The sequence below is a fragment of the Heptranchias perlo genome, chromosome X, assembly GCF_035084215.1.
Source record: "Heptranchias perlo isolate sHepPer1 chromosome X, sHepPer1.hap1, whole genome shotgun sequence".
Taxonomy (NCBI): Eukaryota; Metazoa; Chordata; class Chondrichthyes; order Hexanchiformes; family Hexanchidae; genus Heptranchias; species Heptranchias perlo.
Genome location: NC_090370.1, coordinates 20,318,318 through 20,343,975, shown reverse-complemented (window position 1 = coordinate 20,343,975; position 25,658 = coordinate 20,318,318).

Genomic DNA, 25,658 nt, shown 5'->3' with positions numbered 1-25,658 from the left:
TTCATATCATTCCAGGGGAGTGATTTTATATCATTCCCTGGGAGAGATTTTATATCATTCCAGTGGAGTGATTTTATATCATTCCCAGTGAGAGATTTTATGTCATTCCCGGGAAGAGATTTCATATCATTCCCGGGGAGAGATTTCATATCATTCCAGGGGAGTGATTTTATATCATTCCAGTGGAGTGATTTTATATCATTCCCACGGACAGATTTCATATCATTCCCGGGGAGTGATTTTATATCATTCCAGGGGAGAGATTTTATATCATTCCAGGGCAGAGATTTTATATCATTCCAGGGGAGAGATTTTTTATCATTCCAGGGGAGAGATTTTATATCATTCCTGGGGAGAGATTTTATATCATTCCCAGGGACAGATTTCATATCATTCCCGGGGAGTGATTTTATATCATTCCAGGGGAGAGATTTTATATCATTCCCGGGGAGAGATTTCATGTCATTCCCGGGGACAGATTTTACATCATTCCCGGGGACAGATTTTATATCATTCCCGGGGACAGATTTCATATAATTCCCGGGGACAGATTTTATAACATTCCTGGGGACAGATTTCATATAATTCCCGGGGACAGATTTTATATCATTCCCGGGGAGAGATTTCATATCATTCCCGGGCGAGATAGATTCTATATCATTCTCTGGGGGAGGTATGCCATAAAAATAACAATTTAAGCTCAGTTTGGAAATCGCAGGCTGCGTTTGTTTTTGCCACTATTGAAATTGCACGGTCTGCAGTCCCGCCCGAGTGTCTTAAGCGTTCTTCCCCCGGGCGAGGATCGCCCCCACCAGCTCGCAGGCGGAATATGAATCGTTTCCACGGCGTTTCAGCACTGCCAGAGAGCAGACTGTGGGGACATCGCGGCTGTGGGCACCAGCAGGGAGCGGATTGAGACGGCATCACGGCAAGGCGACTGATGAAATATTACAGACAGCGTGCTTGAGCTCCGGATGGTCCCGATGAGAGGAGACCGGAGCTGCTGATGGTTCACTGCACTGTCGGAGGGTCAGTACTGAGAGAGCGCTGCACTGTCGGACGTTCAATACTGAGGGAGCGCCGCACTGTAGGAGGGTCAGTACTGAGAGAGCGCTGCAGTGTCGGAGGGTCAGTCCTGAGGGAGTGCCGCACTGTCGGAGGGGCAGTACTGAGGGAGCGCTGCACTGTCGGACGTTCAATACTGAGGGAGCGCCGCACTGTAGGAGGGTCAGTACTGAGAGAGCGCTGCACTGTCGGACGTTCAATACTGAGGGAGCGCCGCACTGTAGGAGGGTCAGTACTGAGAGAGCGCTGCACTGTCGGACGTTCAGTACTGAGGGAGCGCCGCACTATAGGAGGGTCAGTACAGAGAGCGCTGCAGTGTCGGAGGGTCAGTCCTGAGGGAGTGCCGCACTGTCGGAGGGGCAGTACTGAGGGAGCGCTGCACTGTCGGAGGGTCAGTACTGAAGGAGCGCCGCACTGTCGGAGGGTCAGTACTGAGGGAGCGCTGCACTGTCGGAGGGTCAGTACTGAGGGAGTGCCGCACTGTCGGAGGGGCAGTACTGAGGGAGCGCTGCACTGTCGGAGGGTCAGTACTGAAGGAGTGCTGCACTGTCGGAGGGTCAGTGCTGAGAGAGCGCTGCACTGTCGGAGGGTCAGTACTGAGAGAGCGCTGCACTGTCGGAGGGACAGTACTGAGGGAACACAGCACTATAGGAGGGTCAGTACTGAGGGAGCGCTGCACTGTCGGTCGGTCAGTACTGAGGGAGCGCTGCACTGTCGGAGGGTCAGTACTGAGAGAGCGCTGCACTGTCGGAGGTTCAGTACTGAGGGAGTGCTGCACTGTCGGTCGGTCAGTACTGAGGGAGCGCTGCACTGTCGGAGGGTCAGTACTGAGGGAGCGCAGCACTGTCAGAGGGTCAGTACTGAGGGAGTGCTGCACTTTCGGAGGGTCAGTACTGAGGGAGCGCTGCACTGTCGGAGGTTCAGTATTGACGGGGTGCTGCACTGTCGGAGGTTCAGTACTGAGGGAGTGCTGCACTGTCGGAGGTTCAGTACTGAGGGAGTGCTGCACTGTCGGAGGGTCAGTACTGAGGGAGTGCTGCACTGTCGGAGGGTCAGTACTGAGGGAGCGCAGCACTGTCAGAGGGTCAGTACTGAGAGAGTGCTGCACTGTCGGAGGGTCACTACTGAGGGAGCGCTGCACTGTCGGAGGTTCAGTATTGAGGGAGTGCTGCACTGTCGGAGGTTCAGTACTGAGGGAGCGCTGCACTGTCGGAGGGTCAGTACTGAGGGAGTGCCGCACTGTCGGAGGGTCAGTACTGAGGGAGCGCTGCACTGTCGGAGGGTCAGTACTGAGGGAGTGCTGCACTGTCCAATGGGCAGTACTGAGCGAGCGCTGCACTGTCGGAGGGTCAATACTGAGGAACTGCTGCACTCTCTAAGGGGCAGTACTGAGGGAGCACTGCACTGTCACATGGTCATTACCGAGGGAGCGCTGCACTGTCGTTGGGTCAGTACTGAGGGAGCGCTGTACCTTCAGAGGGTCAGTACTGAGGGCACGCAACACTGTTGGAGGATCAGTACTGAGGTACTGCTGCACTTTCGGAGGGTCAGTACTGAGGGCACGCTGCACTGTTGGAGGGTCACTGCTGAGGGGGTGCTGCACTGTCAGTGGGTCGGTACTGAGGGAGCGCTGCACTGTCGGAGGGGCAATACTGAGTGAGTGCTGCACTATCGGAGGATCAGTACCGAGGGAGCGCTGCAATGTCGGAGGGTCAGTCGTGAGGGAGTGCTGCCCTGTCCGAGGGGCAGCACTGAGGGAGCGCTGCACTGTCGGAGGGGCAGTACTGAGGGAGTGCTGCACTATCGGAGGGTCAGTACCGAGGGAGCGCTGCAATGTCGGAGGGTCAGTCGTGAGGGAGTGCTGCCCTGTCCGAGGGGCAGCACTGAGGGAGTGCTGCACTGTCGGAGGGGCAGTACTGAGGGAGTGCTGCAGTGTTGGAGGGGCAGTATTGAGGGAGCGCTGCACTGTCAGAGAGGCAGTACTGAGGGAGCGCTACTCTGTCCGAGGGCCAGTACTGAGGGAGCGCTGCTCTTTCCGAGGGCCAGTACTGAGGGAGCGCTGCACTGTCGGAGGGTCAGTACTGAGGGAGCACTGCACTGTCGGAAGTGTCATCTTTTGGGTGGGACATTAAACCGAAGCCCCATCTGCCGTCTGAGGTCGATGTAAAAGATCCCATGCCACTTTTTCGAAGAAGAGCAGGGGGAGTTCTTGCCTCGATGTCCTGGGGTCAATATTTATGCCTCAACCTGATGTTCTGGTCATTATCGCTTTGCTGGTTGTGGGATCTTGCTGTGCGTAAATTGGCTGCCGCATTTCCTGCATTACAACAATGACTAAACTTCAAAAAAAAAAGTACTTAATTGATTGTGAAGCACTTTGGGATGTCCTGAGGTGATGAAAGGTGCTATATAAAAAACAAGGACTTGTTGGGGTTTGAGACATCGATAGCTGACTGATATCACAATGTAGAGACTGCTCCCTCCACCCCCCACCCCACCCCGCACCATAAGCAGCAAACAAACCAAAACTCAAGCGTCCGTATTAAGAGACTCGTATTTCAAGTGCTCGATTGTTCTCAGTACTGTAATATAAAGAAAGAAAGCCCAACATACTTCCTCATCAACATTAACAATCGAGTTTAGGTTCAAATCAAATCACACAGAACATTTACTGTTTTAAAAACAATACATATTACTGCACCAATTGAGCTGTGTTAGGTTGCAACACATTATTTGTTATATTTGGATTGCAGCCAAGAGCAACTGTTTCCGTGCCTATAGAAGATTTTTGGATTCCCTTTTATGTTGGCTGCCAATCTATTCTCATACTCTCTCTTTGCCCCTCTTATTTCCTTTTTCACTTCCCCTCTGAACTTTCTATATTCAGCCTGGTTCTCACTTGTGTTATCAGCCTGACATCTGTCATATCACCATTTTTTCAGTTTCACCTTACTCTCTATCTCTTTGTCATCCAGGGAGCTCTGGCTTTAGTTGCCCTGCCTTTCTCCCTCTTGGGAATGTACCTAGACTGTACCCGAACCATCTCCTCCTTAAAGGTTACCCACTGTTCAGTTGCAGTTGGAGTAGAGTGGTCCATGTCCTTTTCCATAGCTATTCTAAACCTTATGATACTATGATCGCTGCTCCCTAAATGCTCCCCCAATGACACTTGCTCCGTTTGGCCCACCTCATTCCCTGGAACCAAGTCCAGCAATGTCTCCTTCCTCGTTGGGCCGGAAACATACTGGTCAATAAAGTTATCTTGAACACATTTCAAAAATTCCTCCCCCTCTTTGCCCCTTGTATTACTATTATTATCCCAGTCTATATTTGGATCGTTGAAGTCCCCCATTATCACTACTCTGTGGTTCTTGCACCCCTCTGTAATTTCCCTGCAAATTTGCTCCTCTATATCCTTCCCACTAGTTGGTGGCCTACAGAATACACCCAGTAGTTTAATGGCACCTCTAATGTTTCTTAACTCTAACCAAATAGATTCTGTCCTTGACCCCTCCAGGACATCTTCTGTCTCTAGTATTGCAATATTCTCTTTAATCATCCTATTTCTATACTCACTAGTGCGTGGCACCGGGAGCAATCCGGAGATCACTACCTTTGAGGTCCTGCTTGTTAATCTCTTTCCTAACTCCATAAAATATGCCTGCAGGACCTCATCCCTCTTTCTAGAAACACCTGTCTGTTCCCCTAACTATAGAATCCCCTCTCACTATTGCTCTCCTGACCTTTCTCCTCGCCCCTGGACAGCTGAGCCACCCATGGTGCTATGGACTTGGCTCTGGCTGCACTCCCCAGAGGAACCTTCTCCCCCACCAGTATTCAGAATCGAATAGTGGTTCGAGAGTGAGATGCCCGCAGGGGACTCCTGCACTACCTGCCTGGTCCCCCTTGTCTGTCAGGCGGTCACCTCGTCCCTCTCTGCCTGCATTCCCTTAAGCTGCGTAGCGGCCGGAATGCACCGGACACTCTGCTGGTTTTCCAGAGGTGAAGTTACGCCCAAGTTGAGGGTCAGACTCGTTCGCATAAAGCCTGAACGTAAAATCTCCCCTGTATCAGCGGAGTCGAGCAGCGTTATCGATGGTAATCGATTATTGATTGGAACACAGCCAATGGGGCCGTGAAGATGACTGGAATTGAACTAATTGAAACTGAATATGTGTTCACATAGTTGCTGCAATCGGTGGATTCAATTGACTGCTGGTCACAGTCTCATGTAGCAAAGGGGCGGATCAAATCGACTGAATGTGAACACATTTAAACTGAGTTTAAAGTAATTGTATGAGAAACAGACCCGAGTCAGGCTTCAATTGACTGTTGGTCGCAGCAACTGCAGCCCATTAAAGATGGATTCATGTTGCCACGGGTCGCTGTGCGTCCGAGAATCTGGGCACAATGTGATGAGCACCCCCCAAACGGGCACAATCGGAGGAAGCTCGCCATGCCCACCTCGGTGGTCGGGGGGGGGGGCGTGGCCATTTTTCGGCAAATTGACTTTTTGAACACCACCAACTTGCATTTGTATAGCGCCTTTAAGGTCGTAAAGCGTCCCAAGGAGCTTCACAGGAGCGATCATCAGACAAAATTAGATACCGAGCCACAGAAGGAGATTATCAGTATAGGTGACCAAAAGCTTGCTCAAAGCTTTAGAGCTTCGGGCCGAGGCAGCTGAAGGCACCGCCGCCAATGGTAGGGTGATTAAAATCGGGGATGTGCAGGAGGCCAGAATTGGAGGAGCGCAGAGATCTTAGAGGGTTGTAGGTCTGGAGGAGGGTTACAGAGATAGGGAGGAGTGAGACCATGGAGGGATTTGTAAACAAAGATGAGAATTTTAAAATCGAGGCGTTCCCGGACTGGTAGCCAATGTAAGTCAGTGAGCGCAGGGGGGTGATGGGTGAACGGGACTTGGTGTGAGTTAGGATACAGGCAGCATAGTTTTGGATGAACTCAAGTTAATGGAGGGTGGAAGATGGGAAGTCAGCCAGGAGAGCATTGGAATAGTCGAGTCTGCAGGCAACAAAGGCATGGATGAGGGTTTCAGCAGCAGATGAGCTGAGATGGCGTGGATACGGGTGATGTTACGGAGGTGGAAGTAGGCGGTCTTAGTGATGGAGCGGATATGTGGTCAGAAGCTCATCTCGAGGTCAAATAGGACGCCGAGATTGAGAACGGTCTGGTACAGCCTCAGACAGTGGCCAGGGAGAGGGATGGATTCGGTGGCGAGGGAACGGAGTTTGTGGTGAGGACCAGAGACAATATTTAGTTGGAGGAAATTTTTGCGCATCCAAGACTGGATGTCGGACAAGTAGTGTGACAAATTAGAGACAGCGGGTGGGTCGAGAGAGATGATGGTGAGGTGCAGCTGGGTGTCATCAGCGTACATGAGGGACCTGACATAAAAGATCGCGGAATTTCAATGCAAAATGATTAGGGGCATAACTCACGTTTTAAATTCCGCGATCTTTCGCTGATATCTGGGGTGAAAAAAACATACAGAAACTCCAGGTTATTGCATTGAGGTTTTCTTTTTAAAATGGGCAACAGACCTCCCATAACTAATGAGTATTCTAACAACCCTGGGTCAGCAAGTGACTCCGCATACAAGGGATACTTACAGGCACCGCCAAACTGCACAGAAAGGAGAATCAGTGTCAAGCTCCCATTCAGACATCACAAAAGGTTTGTAAACTGGGTTAATTTGAGGCAGGAGGTTGGACAACCAGTTTAAGTGAAGGGAAGGGAGTTGCACTGACTGTGACTAACTGGCTGATCTATCTAGCAGTGAATACGGTCGGCTGGAAGATCTGAACAGCTTTACTTTGTGACAAGAACACATGGAAACATCATCAATTAGACAGAAGGTTATGCACATTGAAAGGTTTGTCGCAACGTGTTTATCTTGTATGATTATTTGTGGAAGTCACAACGAGTAATAGGAACAGTTTAACAGACCCAGCAATATTGATGCACAGTCGGGTGGAATAGTTCAATGTAACGCCACGAAAGGATTTTCCATGGCGATGCTCATAGGTAGTCTGGGGTCTGGAGCCTGGTTACTGCTGGTTATGCAGGTGCAGCAAGCAGTTAGGAAGGCTAATGGTATATTGGCCTTCATTGCAAGAGGATTTGAGTACAGAAGCAAGGATGTCTTACTGCAGTTATACAGGGCCTTGGTGAGACCACACCTGGAGGATTATGAGCAGTTTTGATCTCCTTACCTAAGAAAGGATGTACTTGCCATAGAGGGAGTGCAGCGAAGGTTCACCAGACTGATTCCTGGGATGGCAGGACTGTCGTATGAGGAGAGATTGGGTCGATTCGGCCTGTATTCATTCGAGTTTAGAAGAACGAGATGGGATCTCATTGAAACATATAAAATTCTGACAGGGCTAGACAGACTAGATGCAGGGAGGATGTTTCCCCTGGCTGGGGGGTCCATTACAAGGGGTCACAGTCTCAGGATACGGGGTAGGACATTTAGGACTGAGATGAGGAGAAATTTCTTCACTCAGAGGGTGGTGAACCTGTGGAATTCTCTACCACAGAAGGCTGCGGAGGCCAAGTCACTGAATATATTTAAGGAGCTAGATAGATTTCTAGACACAAAAGGCATCAAGAGAGCAGGAATATGGCATTGAGATAGAGGATAAGCCATGATCATATTGAATGGCAGAGCAGGCTCAAAGGGCCGAATGGTCTACTCCTGCTCCTATTTTCTATGTTTCTGTGTTTCTGTGTGATTTAGCCCCACTCTCAGGTCCATCCCTCCCTCCCTGTTGTCCCTCATGGACCGGCAGCTCCCAGTCCCTGAGTTTGGTGCTCACTCCCTGTTCTGAAAATGTAGGCAACTATTTATCGTTGGTGGATCTCCCATGGCATTGCTCATAGTTGGTCTGGAAGGTGGGGATCACTTACCAATGTTTACTGGGCTCCACTCCAGTTGCTGTAAATGTATATAACATCATTGGTCGTCGGCAAGCAATCCCATCACTGCCCCACCGCTCCTGACATCAGCCCAAGAGAAGGGAATTGGATATAAACTTGTAAAGGAGAGATTTGCAGGACTATGAGGAAAGAGCATTACAGTGGGACTAATTGGGGAGCTCTTTCAAACAGCCGGCACAGACATGAGGGGCCGAATGGTCTCCTTCTGTGCTGTATCATTCTATGATTCTAGGTACAGCAATCTCAACCGATGTTCCTGAGCTACAAAAATCAAAATTCATTTTCCTCATTCTAAATAGAATAGACCGAGCCAGCAGAGTGGGAGAGAATAGAAGTCTTGGAGAGGGAGAGAAGACATTGACAGAGGAAGAGTTGCAGACAGAGAAAGAGAAAGACACAGAGATTATGAAGAGAGCACAGAGAGTGAGGTGCGAAAACTTTCACAAGAGACTCTCAGAGGCAACTATTCCATTCTTTTGAGCTGCAGGCAATATCTGAAACACAGAAAATACTGCATTCTGGGGGCGGCTGGGGGGGGGAGACAGTGACTATTTCAAACAGAAAATGGAACAGTTTATTATTTAATTGAACTCAGTACATTGACACTCTGTTAATTAAAAATATAAAAAGATCTGGGCCTTGGGCTTGGCCTCAGACAATAAGACTGGAGGAGTCGGGGAGAAACTCTTGACCCAGGTGTTACTGATGTCGTCTGGACTTGTCAATCCCTGGGTCTTTGCCAAGGACCTCCCAGGTCAGCTGGTTCAGGTCCTGCCATCTAAAGCACTCCGAGAGTGTCAGACAAGCTCCTCCTGTGCCAGTGATCCTGGTTCACCTGAAGGCATGGCAGCCATTCTGTGCCTTCTCTCTGATTCTGAAGAAGGTGTCAATTGTTCAACTCCGGAACGGGTGGAATCTTCTGCCTTTAATACTCAGGTGGAATCTGTGGTCAGTAATTCACAAGAAAATAAACAAGTCGATAAGTTCTACACCCAACATCTGCATTAATAATTTCCAGGTTAAATGGGAAGCTGTAAAATGCCTGTCGTTCTCCCTGTTACAATCCAATGATTTTTATGTGTAATTTCTCCTACTGCCACAGGTAAACAGTTGGTATCAGGATGAGCGAGAGGAAATGGGCGTTTCGTCAAACTACCACAGACGAAAGTTGTAACAAAACCACAAAGAACAACTGGATCTAATACAAGCGAGAACGCATCCCGGCCGAATCAATGCCAGTAGAGATACCACAAAGGAGGGAGCAGTGGAATTGAAATTCCCCTCACGCCAACCCTCTGTATCACATCCATTTCTCAGTGCCAACTCGACATCTTTTCATTTGCTTTTTAATTGACGGCCAAAATCCAAACCCCCCAAAGACCCATCTAAACGTGCAGCCAATAACTTGAGATGGTGTTAAACCCACTCTCTCTCTTCTGTCACATTTCTTTCCCATCCCAAACTCCCAGTTTTAGCAAAATTTAAGGGTCGACTCACCAGGTTTACTTTGTTCACCTCCCCGGATTAACAAGACAAATAGATGTCAAGAGTATGGAACTAAAACTAAAAATTAGGAGCTGGTTCATTGATTCTGATGATTCAAGCAAAGAAAGTATTCGGAGAGCACCTTAGTCCCTTCCTCGATTGATTGTGCCTCATTTACAGGCCCATCTGAGGAGTCATTGAAGGGTTGGCCAACAGTTTACACTGATCACTAAGAGTGAGAAGTTTGTGCGTCTGTAGTTTGGACACTAAGGTCACTGGGTCTTTTATCCCTACCATCTCTGCCTTGACTTATTCTTGATGTGGAGATGCCGGTGATGGACTGGGGTTGACAATTGTAAACAATTTTACAACACCAAGTTATAGTCCAACAATTTTATTTGAAAATCACAAGCTTTCGGAGGGTTCCTCCTTCCTCAAATAAAATTGTTGGACTATAACTTGGTGTTGTAAAATTGTTCACAATTGACTTATTCTGACATCTATTTGTATTGTTAATTTGATCCGCACCTCCCTCCTCCCCTGGGCTGAACCTCCACGTCCATCCCTGCATTGACATCAAGCAGCAACCCTGCTCCAACTCCAGGCTCAGTTCGGCACTGGTCGGGGTTAACTGCACTGGAGAGGGCCCAGTCCATACAGTCATCTCCGACCGAATTCGACCGGAGTTCCACCTCGTCACTGCTCGGGGTTAACTGCACTGGCACTGGAGAGGGTCCAGTCCATACAGTCATCTCCGACCGATGTCGGCTGGAGCTCCATCTTGGGACTGAACAGGAAAATCTTGGGGGGGGGGGTGGGGGGGACTCTCCGGTCCCTGCCATCCCAGTTCACATCATCGGGTGAAGCCCCAACTTGTACCGAGGCTTCCCGGGAAAAAGAGGGAGAGTCTTCCTCTGGCAGCAGCTGACTCTGAGGTGTCCGTGCCTACTGGTTCCAGAATCAGGCTGGTTCTCCCAAGCGCCACCAGCTACTGTTGGCGAGTCCTTCACCAGAGGCATCCGTCGTGCCCTCTGGTGACACCAACCCAGCCCCGAGACATTGGTCTCCAGTTGGCGGCAGTTCATTAGGGGGCACTACCCTCGGAGGACTCAACCCTGCTCAGGGTCACCTAGCTGCGGGTGAGTTCCACTTTGGTGAGGGCAGTCACAGGCCTCCGTTCACTGTTTATGTGGAGCCATCTTTTCCTGAAAGGCATCCAGGTTCCGAGGGCTCTCACTCCCAGGGAAGTCACGTGTGCCTCAGTGGCCCCTCCCCCGAGTGGCAGGGGCTCATGTCTCTGGGGTTTAACTCGATCGATGCTTGTATTCATGAGCCCGTCGCTGGTATGGCCGACCTCATCCCTGTTCCCAGGGACTAACTATCAACCTTCCCTGCCGGTTTAGCCCGAGGAAACTGCCCGGAGGCTTCCCACCTTCGGAAGCCCAGTTGGGAGCCTGAGTCAGATCACGACCTCCAGTCGCTGAGGCTTTTTCATGTATTCAACACAAGGGTGACCCAGAGTCTAAGACTGTCGGTTCCGGAAGTCCCTGTCCTTCAGTTGGTTATGGCCAAGGTAGACAGCATCATAGTGCCTCCGCCACCCTGCTTCACACCTTGCAGTTTCCTGATCCAACTGGGTGAACTGCAGTCGTGAAACCATCAGAAGGAAGGTCACCGCCCAGGAAAATAGTCGTGTTCCACCCACCACAATCCAGATGGTGGGACTTGTGGGCTTGGGGACCTTCCTGCACGGTTTGGCGCATATCCCATGTTCCCTGCCACCAAATCCACTCAGACGGCTTTACTTATTGGCAAGTTAATGTCTCGTAGGTGAGTTGAGGGAGGAATCCCTGCCACAGAGTGAGGACCACCTTCAGAGAGCTTCACTGCAGCAGCAGGCTGTGTGGGTGTCCTCAATGTAGGAGCTGGGTCCATCGTCCAGTGGATCTTGCATCGCCAATTAGCTTGTCTGCGCACTTTGGGGTTCCTTCAGGAACTGCAGCAGCAACTACTGCAGCTGCCGTTTGATGCTGAGGGCTTCTTTGGCGAGCAAGTGGAGGAGCTGCTGCAGGGCTACAAGCATCTCCAGCAGAGCCTCCAGGCATTTCCAGATTGGCACTCAAGGGGGCACAGTCTCACTTCGTAACTTAGCCCACATCCCATCCACAGGCCCCTTCAGGAACAGCAACCTTTTCAAGGCTTTAGCCGGACTGCAGTGTCCTTTGTATCAGGCTAGCCCGTCATTCCAGATTAGGACCTGGAATTGAGGGAGCTTGCAACAAGTAACCTTCGAGACCCTGTCCAGCTCCACCTCCCCAAGCAGTGATCCTGACTTGATAGCCCACCACAGATCTGGATGGGTGGGCCATTTTCAGTCCTTCCATGTGGAAGTGGATCATTCTGGACACTTGGGCCCAGGAGACCAGGAGTAGTGAGTATCCTCGGCGTTAGCAGCTTGAGCCTCCATGTTTTTCACAACGTGGTTTGGTTTGACCATCAGAGGAACCATCCACACTGAGAGTGAGTGAGTGATAGTCATCCAGAAGGCTTAATTGTTGGGGATATTTCTCCAGTTGCGCCTTGCTCCGCCAGTAATGTTTCCACAGGTCTCCTTTGTCACAGCATCTGAACTAGAGATGGTGGTCCTGGGAGCACAGTGTTCTCCAGGGAGCGGTGCTACAGCCATCAGGCACTTCAGCTAATGATTCGACATATGGGTGGGGGTCACATTCAGGATGAATGGGCTTCTAGGCCAGTGGACAGGGATGGGTTCACTTTGCATTTCAACAGGCTGGAAGTGTGAATGGTCCATAGGACATTATCCACTTTCAGACTCGGTGCGGGGCAAGTCAGAGTTTCTCCAGACAGACAATAGTCCGGTTTGTCTACAAACAGGGTGGGACTCCCTCCTGAGTCTTTCTGTCAAGTTGCTTCCCATTGGTGCTCGAACGACGGGGTGACACTCTTGGTGCCACATCTGGCCGGCGTGGACAACATTACGGCCGGCACACTCAGCTGCTCTGTAGCCCACCCTGACCAGTGGGTGACCCACACTCAGCTGCTCTGTAGCCCACCCTGACAAGTGGGTGACCCACACTCAGCTGCTCTGTAGCCCACCCTGACCAGTGGTTGGCCCACACTCAGCTGCTCTGTAGCCCACCCTGACCAGTGGGTGACCCACACTCAGCTACTCTGTAGCCCACCCTGACCAGTGGGTTACCCACACTCAGCTGCTCTGTAGACCGCCCTGACCAGTGGGTGACCCACACTCAGCTACTCTGTAGCCCACCCTGACCAGTGGGTGACCCACACTCAGCTACTCTGTAGCCCACCCTGACCAGTGGGTGACCCACACTCAGCTGCTCTGTAGACCGCCCTGACCAGTGGGTGACCCACACTCAGCTGCTCTGTAGTACACCATGACCAGTGAGTGACCCACACTCAGCTGCTCTGTAGACCGCCCTGACCAGTGGGTGACCCACACTCAGCTGCTCTGTAGTACACCATGACCAGTGAGTGACCCACACTCAGCTGCTCTGTCATCCGCCCTGACCAGAGGGTGACCCACACTGAGGTAGTCCAGAATATCTTCAAGACTTGGGGGGTGACCAAATCGATTGAGTTGCTCGCATCACTGGACAATCACCAATCTGCTCCAGGACCTCAGTAGAGGCTGGGACAGTCTGTCGTTCTTTTGTTTCTAGATTCTGATGCTCAGGGTTGCTTGATCTCCAGGATGCTGCAGAAAATTGCAGCAGGAGGAGGTTCTGGTTAACTCTTTACTGACCTCACAAACCGTGCTTCTCAGATACCCTGGTGTTGAATGCTGCCAGTCTGACTTCAGGAGCCCACGGGAGAACGCCAAGTCATTAGAAGATTAAAGAGGTCCCTACTTTTTTGGGGGAATCTTTATGCTTCATTCCAACATCCCCCACACACGACTGGACACTGTCCAACTGGTACTCAGGGTGAGAAGGGTGGACCCTGCAAGGGAATCGAATCCAGCTTCCAGGACAAATAGTGAGTGTGATTCATGGGTGCTCGATCCAAACAGTGAACTGAAAAGTGTCAGGATCTGGATTTGGATCCGGCGAGCTGCTGATTCATGGCCTGGCTATTGAGATGGAATGCCTAGCAGATTAGGGTGCATCAGCAGTGTGGCATTCATGGAGATTTCTTTTTCATTCGTTCATCGGATGTGGGCGTCGCTGGGAATTGCTCTTGAGAAGGTGGTGGTGAGCCGCCTTCTTGAACCGCTGCAGTCCGTGTGGTGAAAGTTCTCCCACAGTGCTGTTATGAAGGGAGCTCCAGGATTTGGACGCAGCGACGATGAAGGAACGGCGATAGATTTCCAAGTCGGGATGGTATGTGACTTAGAGGGGATCGTGCAGGTGGTGTTGTTCCCATGCGCCTGCTGCCCTTGTCCTTCTAGGTGGTAGAGGTCGCGGGTTTGGGAGGTGCTGTTGAAGAAGCCTTGGCGAGTTGCTGCAGTGCATCCTGTGGATGGTACACACTGCAGCCACTGTGCGCTGCTGGTGGAGGGAGTGAATGTTTAGGGTGGTGGATGGGGTGCCAATCAAGCGGGCTGCTTTGTCCTGGATGGTGTCGAGCTTCTTGAGTGTTGTTGAAGCTGCACTCATCCAGGCAAGTGGAGAGTTTTCCATCACACTCCTGACCTGTGCCTTGTAGATGGTGGAAAAGCTTTGGGGAATCAGGAGTGAGTCACTCGCTGCAGAATACCCAGACTCTGACCTGCTCTTGTCGCTCACGTTATCATGTCTGTCCTGGTCACTTAAGTCTCCGTTCCCGTCCAAGTACTTCCATCCTCCTTGTCCTCAGTACTACTTGGTTAGTCCCCAGCAGTGCCTGAATGACCATCAGCTCCGTTGTAAGCTGATCCCTTGTAAGATCCTCTTCATTCTCCAAGTAACACGGCATTTTCCACCCATCTGGTTGTCTCTTGGGCCTTGTGGGAAGTGTTCCGTTTTGTGTCTTTTCCTCGTTCTGGGTTGCCTTTGGTTGTCAACAAACTGAGTTCTAGAGTATACTAAAGGTGAACACTGCACGGGAGCCGGGGAGAGAGGAGAGAAACATGTTCTCCAAAGTTAGGACATCGAAAAATTGTCTTAAAAGGGAGGTCATGCCTGAAGAGATTTTCCTCAGGGAATTGTGCCAGTGGTTCTCGAGAATTAGGTCCATATTCGACCCATTTACAGTTAGCATTTAAAGAAAAGATTGGGACAGTTTTCCTTCAAGCTGTAATGTTCGTGGAGTGGCTGTTGGTTCAGAGCTGGACTGGAGATAGTTGGAGACCAGGCTCCGAGGCAACTGTGATCAGATGGTGTCCCCAGAGCAGAAGTGGAAAAGCATTCGCCTTGGACCTGTCTGTCATTCCTTGTTTGTTTTAAGACCCATGTTATTTCCACAAATTAAATATGAGAAGTTGAACATCTGGAAATAAACATGGAAGGAAAATTAACCAACTTACTGTGTTTTGTGATTTGTGCAAGGAACAGAAAGGGGAAGAGATGAGTTCTCCAATGGGGGATTGCAGACTGGGGATTGTCCCTGGGCTCAGCTACTGACTACGTGAATTCTCTGAGCCACACACCAGGTAGGGCCCAGAGACAATCCTCAATCTGCACAAACAAGCATACCAAAAGTATTTATGGACTGATAGTCTATCAGGCCCATCAAGCGCGCCCAATCCAGTAGACAGTATAACCTCGCTCGCTGTCGTCCCACCTCTTAGTAACGCTGTCTCCTGGAACAGACAAAGAAAAGGAGACAATCCAGGAAAAACCTCTGGGCAATTGCTCTCCCACTGCCTGAGGCTCCAGGAGAGCAATGTTACTTCCGACACATCACAATCGAAACTAACTACGAACACCCTGTAACTGGCAATATCCTCTCAGGAATTTGTCAAGTTCTCCTTTAATAAAAGGACCATCGATCCCCCACACTCCCCACGTTTTGCGTACGTTTGTTCCAGAGGTTGATGACTCTGTGACACGGTAAGGTAAGGATGCCAGACTGGTATTGTTCCCCCCCCCCCCGCCAGCAGCCCGCCATGGAATCATACAGCACAGAAGGCCGCCATTCGGCCCATCGTGCCCATGCTGGCTCTTTAAAGGGCTCTCCAATTCGTCCCAATCCCCCCTGCTCTTTCCACATAGCCCTGCAAAGTTTTCCTTTATATCCAATACCGTTTTGGAAGTTACATTGGATGGAATTATAAGTGGATGGAATTCTGTCATGTGATCCCGTCCTTGTAACTGAATCGCCAAATCCCTCGTCAGTATAAACTGAATTTGACCGATTCAGTCACCAAAGTACCAGTGGCTCTTTCAATGACTGTAATAGCTTCTATAGGTATGTAAAAAGGAAAACGCAAAAGTTGGTCTATTACAGACAGAGACGGGAGAATTTATAATGGGGAAGAAGGAAACGGCAGAGAAGTTAAACAAATACTTTGTGCTTGTCTTCACAGAAGAAGACACAAAAAAACTCCCAGAAATACTAGACAACCAAGGGTCTGGCGAAAATGAGGAACTGAAAGAAATTAGTATCAGTAAAAAAATAGTACCAGAGAAATTAATCGGACTGAAAGTTGATAAATCGCAAGGACCTGATGATCTACATCCCAGGGTTTTGAAAGAGGTGGTTATAGAGATAATGGTTGTCATCTTCCAAAATTCCATAGATTGTGGAATGGTTCCTGCCGATTGGAGGGTGGCAAATGTAACCCCACTATTTAAAAAAGGAGAGAGAGAGAGAAAACAGGGAACGACAGACCTGTCAGCCTGACATCAGTTTTTTTTTTCGTTCATGAGATGTGGACGTCGCTGGCGAGGCCGGCATTTATTGCCCATCCCTAATTGCCCTTGAGAAGGTGGTGGTGAGCCGCCTTCTTGAACCGCTGCAGTCCGTGTGGTGACGGTTCTCCCACAGTGCTGTTCGAAAGGGAGTTCCAGGATTTTGACCCAGCGACGATGTAGGAACGGCGATATATTTCCAAGTCGGGATGGTGTGTGACTTGGAGGGGAACGTGCAGGTGGTGTTGTTCCCATGTGCCTGCTGCTCTTGTCCTTCTAGATGGTAGAGGTCGCGGGTTTGGGAGGTGCTGTTGAAGAAGCCTTGGCGAGTTGCTGCAGTGCATCCTGTGGATGGTACACACTGCAGCCACAGTGCGCCGGTGGTGAAGGGAGTGAATGTTTAGGGTGGTGGATGGGGTGCCAATCAAGCGGGCTGCTTTGTCCTGGATGGTGTCGAGCTTCTTGAGTGTTGTTGGAGTTGCACTCATCCAGGCAAGTGGAGAGTATTCCATCACACTCCTGACTTGTGCCTTGCAGATGGTGGAAAGGCTTTGGGGAGTCAGGAGGTGAGTAACTCGCCGCAGAATACCTAGCCTCTGACCTGCTCTCGTAGCCACAGTATTTATATGGCTGGTCCAGTTAAGTTTCTGGTCAATGGTGACCACCAGGATGTTAATGGTGGGGGATTCGGCGATGGTAATGCCATTGAATGTCAAGGGGAGCTGGTTAGACTCTCTCTTGTTGGAGATGATCATTGCCTGGCACTTGTCTGGTGCGAATGTTACTTGCCACTTATCAGCACAAGCCTGGATGTTGTCCAGTTCTTGCTGCATGCGGGCTCGGACGGCTTCATTATCTGAGGGATTGCGAATGGAACTGAACACTGTGCAATCATCAGCGAACATCGCCATTTCTGACCTTATGATGGAGGGAAGGTCATTGATGAAGCAGCTGAAAATGGTTGGGCCTAGGACACAGCCCTGAGGAATCCCTGCAGCAATGTCCTGGGGCTGAGATCATTGACCTCCAACAACTACTACCATCTTCCTTTGTGCCAGGTATGACTCCAGCCACAGGAGAGTTTTCTCCCTGATTCCCATTGACTTCAATTTTACGAGCGCTCCTTGGTGCCACACTCGGTCAAATGCTGCCTTGATGTCAAGGGCAGTCACTCTCACCTCACCTTTAGAATTCAGCTCTTTTGTCCATGTTTGGACCAAGGCTGTAATGGGTTTTGGAGCCGAGTGGTCCTGGCGGAACCCAAACTGAGCATCGGTGAGCAGGTTATTGGTGAGTAAGTGCCGCTTGATAGCACTGTCGATGACACCTTCCATCACTTTGCTGATGATTGAGAGTAGACTGATGGGGTGGTAATTGGCCGGATTGGATTTGTCCTGCTTTTTGTGGACAGGACATACCTGGGCAATTTTCCACATTGTCAGGTAATAGTAGGGAAAATGCTAGAATCTATTATAAAGGATGTGATAACAGGAGACTTAGAAAATAATAATACGATTTGGCAGAGTCAACCTGGATTTATGTAAGGGAAATCATGTTTGGCAAACCTATTGGAGTTCTTTGAGGATGTAACCAGTAGAATAGATAAGGCAGAACCAGTGGATGTGGTGTTTTTGGATTTTCATAAGGCTTTCGATTATGTCCCACACAGGAGGTTGGTGAGCAAAGTTAGAGCACATAGAATTGGGGGTAATATACTGGCATAGATTGAGAATTGGTTAACAGACAGGAAACAGAGAATAGGAATAAATGAGTCTTTTTCAGGTTGGCAAACTGTGACTAGTGGGGTACCGCAGGGATCAGTGCTTGGGCCCCAGCTATTCACAATCTATATCAATGATTTGGATGAAGGGAACAAATGTATTATTTTGCTGATGACAAAAGAGTAGGGTTGGAATTTGAGTTGTGAGGAGGATGCAAAGAGGCTTTAATTTTTTTTTTTTTATTCGTTCACGGGATGTGGGCGTCGCTGGCAAGGCCGGCATTTATTGCCCATCCCTAATTGCCCTCGAGAAGGTGGTGGTGAGCCGCCTTCTTGAACCGCTGCAGTCCGTGTGGTGACGGTTCTCCCACAGTGCTGTTAGGAAGGGAGTTCCAGGATTTTGACCCAGCGACAATGAAGGAACGGCGATATATTTCCAAGTCGGGATGGTGTGTGACTTGGAGGGGAACGTGCAGGTGGTGTTGTTCCCATGCGCCTGCTGCCCTTGTCCTTCTAGGTGGTAGAGGTCGCGGGTTTGGGAGGTGCTGTCGAAGAAGCCTTGGCGAGTTGCTGCAGTGCATCCTGTGGATGGTACACACTGCAGCCACAGTGCGCCGGTGGTGAAGGGAGTGAATGTTTAGGGTGGTGGATGGGGTGCCAATCAAGCGGGCTGCTTTATCTTGGATGGTGTCGAGCTTCTTGAGTGTTGTTGGAGCTGCACTCATCCAGGCAAGTGGAGAGTATTCCATCACACTCCTGACTTGTGCCTTGTAGATGGTGGAAAGGCTTTGGGGAGTCAGGAGATGAGTCACTCGCCGCAGAATACCCAGCCTCTGACCTGCTCTCGTAGCCACAGTATTTATATGGCTGGTCCAGTTAAGTTTCTGGTCAATGGTGACCCCCAGGATGTTGATGGTGGGGGATTCGGCGATGGTAATGCCGTTGAATGTCAAGGGGAGGTGGTTAGACTTTCTCTTGTTGGAGATGGTCATTGCCTGGCACTTATCTGGCGCGAATATTACTTGCCACTTATGAGCCCAAGCCTGGATGTTGTCCAGGTCTTGCTGCATGCAGGCTCGGACTGCTTCATTATCTGAGGGGTTGCAAATGGAACTGAACACTGTGCAGTCATCAGCGAACATCCCCATTTCTGACCTTATGATGGAGGGAAGGTCATTGATGAAGCAGCTGAAGATGGTTGGGCCTAGGACACTGCCCTGAGGAACTCCTGCAGCAATGCCCTGGGGTTGAGATGATTGGCCTCCAACAACCACTACCATCTTCCTTTGTGCTAGGTCTGACTCCAGCGACTGGGCAATTTTCCACATTGTCGGGTGGATGCCAGTGTTGTAGCTGTACTGGAACAGCTTGGCTCGAGGCGCAGCTCGTTCTGGAGCACAAGTCTTCAGCACTGCAGCTGGGATGCTGTCGGGGGCCATAGCCTTTGCTGTATCCAGTGCACTCAGCCGTTTCTTGATATCACGTGGAGTGAATCGAATTGGCCGAAGACTGGCTTCCGTGATGGTGGGGATATTGGGAGGAGGCTGAGATGGATTATCCACTCGGCACTTCTGGCTGAAGATGGTTGCAAACGCTTCAGCCTTGTCTTTTGCACTCACGTGCTGGACTCCGCCATCATTGAGAATGGGGATGTTTGCAGAACCTCCTCCTCCCGTTAGTTGTTTAATTGTCCACCATCATTCACGACTGGATGTGGCAGGACTGCAGAGCTTTGATCTGATCCGTTGGTTGTGGAATCGCTTCGCTCTGTCTATAGCATGTTGCTTCCGCTGTTTAGCATGCATGTAGTCCTGAGTTGTAGCTTCACCAGGTTGGCACCTCATTTTTAGGTACGCCTGGTGCTGCTCCTGGCATGCTCTTCTACACTCCTCATTGAACCAGGGTTGATCTCCTGGCTTGTTGGTAATGGTAGAGTGAGGAATATGCCGGGCCATGAGGTTACAGATTGTGCTGGAATACAATTCTGCTGCTGCTGATGGCCCACAGCGCCTCATGGATGCCCAGTTTTGAGCTGCTCGATCTGTTCTGAATCTATCCCATTTAGCACGGTGGTAGTGCCACACAACACGTTGGATGGTGTCCTCAGTGCCAAGACGGGACTTCATCTCCACGAGGACTGTGCGGTGGTCACTCCTACCAATACTGTCATGGACAGATGCATTGGTGAGGACGAGGTCAAGTAAGTTTTTCCCTCGTGTTGGTTCGCTCACCACCTGCCGCAGGCCCAGTCTCGCAGCTATTTCCTTCAGGACTCGGCCAGTCGTGGTGCTACCGAGCCACTCTTGGTGATGGACATTGAAGTCCCCCACCCAGAGTACATTTTGTGCCCTTGCTGCCCTCAGTGCTTCTCAACATGGAGGAGGACTGATTCATCAGCTGAGGGAGGACAGTAGGTGGTAATCAGCAGGAGGTTTCCTTACCCATGTTTGACCTGATGCCATGAGGTTTCATGGGGTCCAGAGTCAATGTTGAGGACTCCCAGGGCCACTCCCTCCTGACTGTTTATCACTGTACCACCACCTCTGGTGGGTCTGTCCTGCCGGTGGGAAAGGACATCCCCAGGGATGGTGATGGAAGAGTCTGGGACGTTGGCTGAAAGATATGATTCTGTGAGTATGGCTATGTCAGGCTGTTGCTTGACTCGTCTGTGGGACAGCTCTCCCAATTTTGGCACAAGTCCCCAGATGTTAGTAAGGAGGACCTTGCAGGGTCGACTGGGCTTGGTGTTTTGCCGTTGTCGTGTCCGGTGCCTCGTGGTCCGTCCGGTTTTATTCTTATTATGACTTTTCGTAGCGAGATTTTACAACTGAGTGGCTTGCTCGGCCATTTCAGAGGGCAATTAAGAATCAACCACATTGCTGTGGGTCTGGAGTCACATATCGGCCAGACCGGGTAAGGGCGGCAGGCTTCCTTCCCTGAAGGACATTAGTGAACCAGATGGGTTTTTACGACAATCCGGTAGTTTCATGGCGATCATTACTGATACTAGTATTATAATTCCAGATTTTATTTTAATTAATTGAATTTAATTAATTAATTGAATTTAAATTTGCCAGCTGCCGTGGCGGGATTTGAACTCATGACTCTGGATTTTAGTCCAGGCCTCTGGATTACTAGCCCAGTAATATAACCACTATGCTACCGTACCCCACATGGGATATAGACAGGCTAAGTGAGTGGGCAAGAACATGGCAGATGGAACATAATGTGGAAAAATGTGAAGTTATCCACTTTGGTCGGAAAAACAGAAATGCAGAGTATTTTTTAAATGGTGAGAGATTGGGAAATGTTGATGTTCAAAGGGACCTGGGTGTCCATGTACAAGAGTCACTGAAAGCTAACATGCAGATGCAGCAAGCAATTAGGAAGGTAAATGGTATGTTGGCCTTTATTTCAAGAGGATTTGAGTAAAGGAGTAAAGATGTCTTACTACAATTATATATTGCCTTGGTGAGACCTCACCTGGAGTATTGTGTACAATTTTGGTCTCCTTACCTTAGAAAGGATATACTTGCCATAGAGGGAGTGCAACCAAGGTTCACCAGACTGATTACTGGGATGGCGGGATTGTCGTATGAGGAGAGATTGTGTTGACTAGGCCTGTATTCTCTAGAGTTTAGAAGAATGAGAGGGGATCTCATTGAAACATACAGAATTCTTACAGGGCTCGACAGGATAGATGCAGGGATGAAGTTTCCCCTGGCTGGGGAGTCTAGAACCAGGGGTCACACTCTCAGAATAAGGGGTAGGCCATTTAGGAATGAGATGAGGAGAAATTTCTTCACTCAGAGGGTGGTGAATCTTTGGAATTTTCTACCCCAGAGGGCTGTGGAGGCTCAGTCATTGAGTACATTCAAAACAGAGATCGATAGATTTCTAGATATTAAAGGCATCAAGGGATATGGGGATGGTGCAGGAAAATGGCATTGAGGTAGAAGATCAGCCATTATCTTGTTGAATGGCGGTGCAGGCTCGAGGGGCCGAATGTTCTTATGTTCTTACAGACACAAGGCAATACGATATCTGAGCTATTGCAGAAACATGGCTTAAAAAGGGGCAGGAAAGTCTGCTCATCGTTCCTGATTACAGGGTTTTCAGACGAGATAGAGAGAGGGATAAAAAAGGAGGGGGTGGCAATATTGGTTAAAGAAACAATTACAGCTGTGAGGAGGGATTATATGTTAGAATGATCAACAAATGAGGCCATATGAGTTGAGCTAAAGAACAAAAAAGGGGCAGTCACACTGCTGGGAGTGTACTATATACCCCAAAAGTCAGAGGGACATAGAAGAGCAAATATGTTGGCAAATTTCTGAGAAGAGCAAAAACAAAAGGGCAGTAATAGTAGGGGATTTCAGCTACCCTAATATTAACTAGGATTAGGTGGTTGATAGTGTGGAGGAAAGCTGTAGACTGCAGGAAGATATCAATGGACTGGCCAAGTGGGCAGAAAAGTGGCAAATGGAATTCAATCCAGAGAAGTGTGAGGTCATGCATTTGGGGAAGGCAAACAAGGCAAGGGAATACACAATAAATGGGAGGATACTGAGAGGTGTAGAGGAACAGAGGGACCTTGGAGTACATGTGCACAGTTCCCCGAAGGTAGCAGGACAGGTAGATAAGGTGGTTAAAAAGGCATACGGGATACTTTCCTTTATTAGCCGAGGCATAGAATGTAAGAGCAGGGAGGTTATGCTAGAACTGTATAAAACACTAGTTAGGCCACAGCTTGAGTACTACGTACAGTTCTGGTCACCACATTACAGGAAGGATGTGATTGCACTAGAGAGGGTACAAAGGAGATTTACGAGGATGTTGCCAGGGCTCGAGATTTTTTTTCTGTGAGAAAAGACTGGATAGGCTGGGGTTGTTTTCCTTGGATCAGAGGAGGCTGAGGGGTGATTTGATTGAGGTGTATAAAATCATGAGGCGCCTAGATAGAGTGGACAGGAAGGACCTATTTCCCTTAGCAGAGGGGTCAATAACCAGGGGGCATAGATTTAAAGTAATTGGTAGAAGGATTAGAGGGGAGCTGAGGAGATTTTTTTTCACCCAGAGGGTGGTGGGGGTCTGGAACTCACTGCCCGAAAGGGTGATAGAGGCAGAAACCCTCAACTCATTTAAAAAGTTCTTGGATGTGCACCTGAAGTGCCGCGACCTACAGGGCTACGGACCAAGTGATGGAAAGTGGGATTAAGCTGCATAGCTCTTTGTCGGCCGACACAGACACGATGGACCGAATGGCCTACTTCTGTGTTGTAACTTTCCAAGATTCTAAATGGCCGACCCCTTATACTGAGACTATGCCCCCTGGTTCTAGGCTCTCCAGCCAGGGGAAACAACCTCTCAGCATCTACCCTGTCAAGCCCCCTCAGAATCTTATATGTTTCAATGAGATCACCTCATTCTTCTAAACTCCAGAGAGTATAGGCCCATTCTACTCAACATCTCCTCATAGAAAAACCCTCTCATCCCAGGAATCAATCAAGTGAACCTTCGTTGCACCACCTCTAAGGCAACTATATCCTTCCTTAGTTAAGAAGTTGAAAATTATACACAGTACTCCAGGTGTGGTCTCACCAAAGCCCTGTACAATTGTAGTAAGACTTCCTTACTCTTGTACTCCAACCCCCTTGCAATAAAGGCCAACGTATCATTTTCCTTCCTAATTACTTGCTGTATCTGCATGTAACTTCCTGTGTTTCGTGTACGAGGTCACACAAATCCCTGAGCAGAAATATATAATAGTTTCTCACCATTTAAAATATATTCTGTTTTCTATTCTTCCTACCAAAGTGAATCACCTCACATTTCCCCATATTATACTCCATCTGCCTTTGTCAACACACTTAACCTGTCTATATCCCTTTGCAGTCTCTTTGCATCCTCCTCACAGCTTACTTTCCCACAGAGCTTTGTATCATCAGCAAACTTGGAAACATTACACTCAGTCCCTTTATCTAATTCATTAATATAGATTGTAAATAGCTGAGGCCCAAGCACTGACCCTTGTGGCACCCCACTGATTACAGCCTGTCATCCTGAGAATGACCCGTTTATCCCTACTCTCTGTTTTCTGTCCGTTAACCAATCCTCAATCCATGCTAATATGTTACCCCCAACCCCATGAGCCCTTTTCTTGTGTAACAGCCTTTTTATGTGGCACCTTATTGAACGCCTTTTGAAAATGCAAATATACGACATCCATTGGTTCCCCTTTATCTACCCTGCTAGCTACATCCTCAAAAAACTCGAATGAATTTTGATTCCTTGCGGAGCACCTCTGTTTTGTGCACCAGCAACTCCCAGAACTACACGGCGTGCCGGCCGGGATGGTGATTTGCCTCCTCCTCAGATGTACTGTGGAATAGATCCACTGGACCCGCCCCCCAATTCCTGATGGTGTCAGTTTGAGGGGGTCCAAAATGCTGGAATCCATTATTAAGGAAGTGGTAACGGGCACTTAAAAATCAGAATATGATTAGGCAGAGTCAACACAGTTTTATGTAAGGGAAATCGTGGTTGACAAATTTATTAGAGTTTTTTGAGGATGTAACTAGCAGGGTAGCTGAAGGGGAAACCAGTGGATGTAGCACATTTGGATTTTCAAAAGGCATTCGAGAAAGTGCCACACAAAAGTTTGTTACACCAGGTACGGGCTCTTGGGGTTCGGGATAATATATTAACAAGGAGAGAGGATTGGTTTACGGATAGTCATTAAGTTAGGATGTTTGTCTCACCGGTACAGTAAGTTCACCTGTCAGTAAATTGGGACGTTTGTCTCTCTGGTACAGTAAGTTCACCTGTCAGTAAATTGGGATGTTTGTCCCACTGGTACAGTAAGTTCACCTGTCAGTAAATTGGGATGTTTGTCCCACTGGTACAGTAAGTTCACCTGTCAGTAAATTGGGATGTTTGTCCCACTGGTACAGTAAGTTCACCTGTCAGTAAATTGTGATGTTTGTCTCTCTGGTACAATAAGTTCACCTGTCAGTAAATTGTGATGTTTGTCCCACTGGTACAGTAAGTTCACCTGTCAGTAAATTGTGATGTTTGTCTCTCTGGTACAGTAAGTTCACCTGTCAGTAAATTGTGATGTTTGTCCCACTGGTACAGTAAGTTCACCTGTCAGTAAATTGGGATGTTTGTCTCTCTGGTAGAGTAAGGTCACCTGTCAGTAAATTGGGATGTTTGTCGCACTGGTACAGTAAGTTCACCTGTCAGTAAATTGGGATGTTTCTCTCACTGATACAGTAAGTTCACCTGTCAGTAAATTGTGATGTTTGTCCCACTGGTACAGTAAGTTCACCTGTCAGTAAATTGGGATGTTTGTCGCACTGGTACAGTAAGTTCACCTGTCAGTAAATTGGGATGTTTCTCTCACTGATACAGTAAGGTCACCTGTCAGTAAATTGGGATGTTTGTCTCACTGGTACAGTAAGTTCACCTGTCAGTAAATTGGGATGTTTGTCTCTCTGGTACAGTAAGTTCACCTGTCAGTAAATTGGGATGTTTCTCTCACTGATACAGTAAGGTCACCTGTCAGTAAATTGGGATGTTTGTCTCACTGATACAGTAAGGTCACCTGTCAG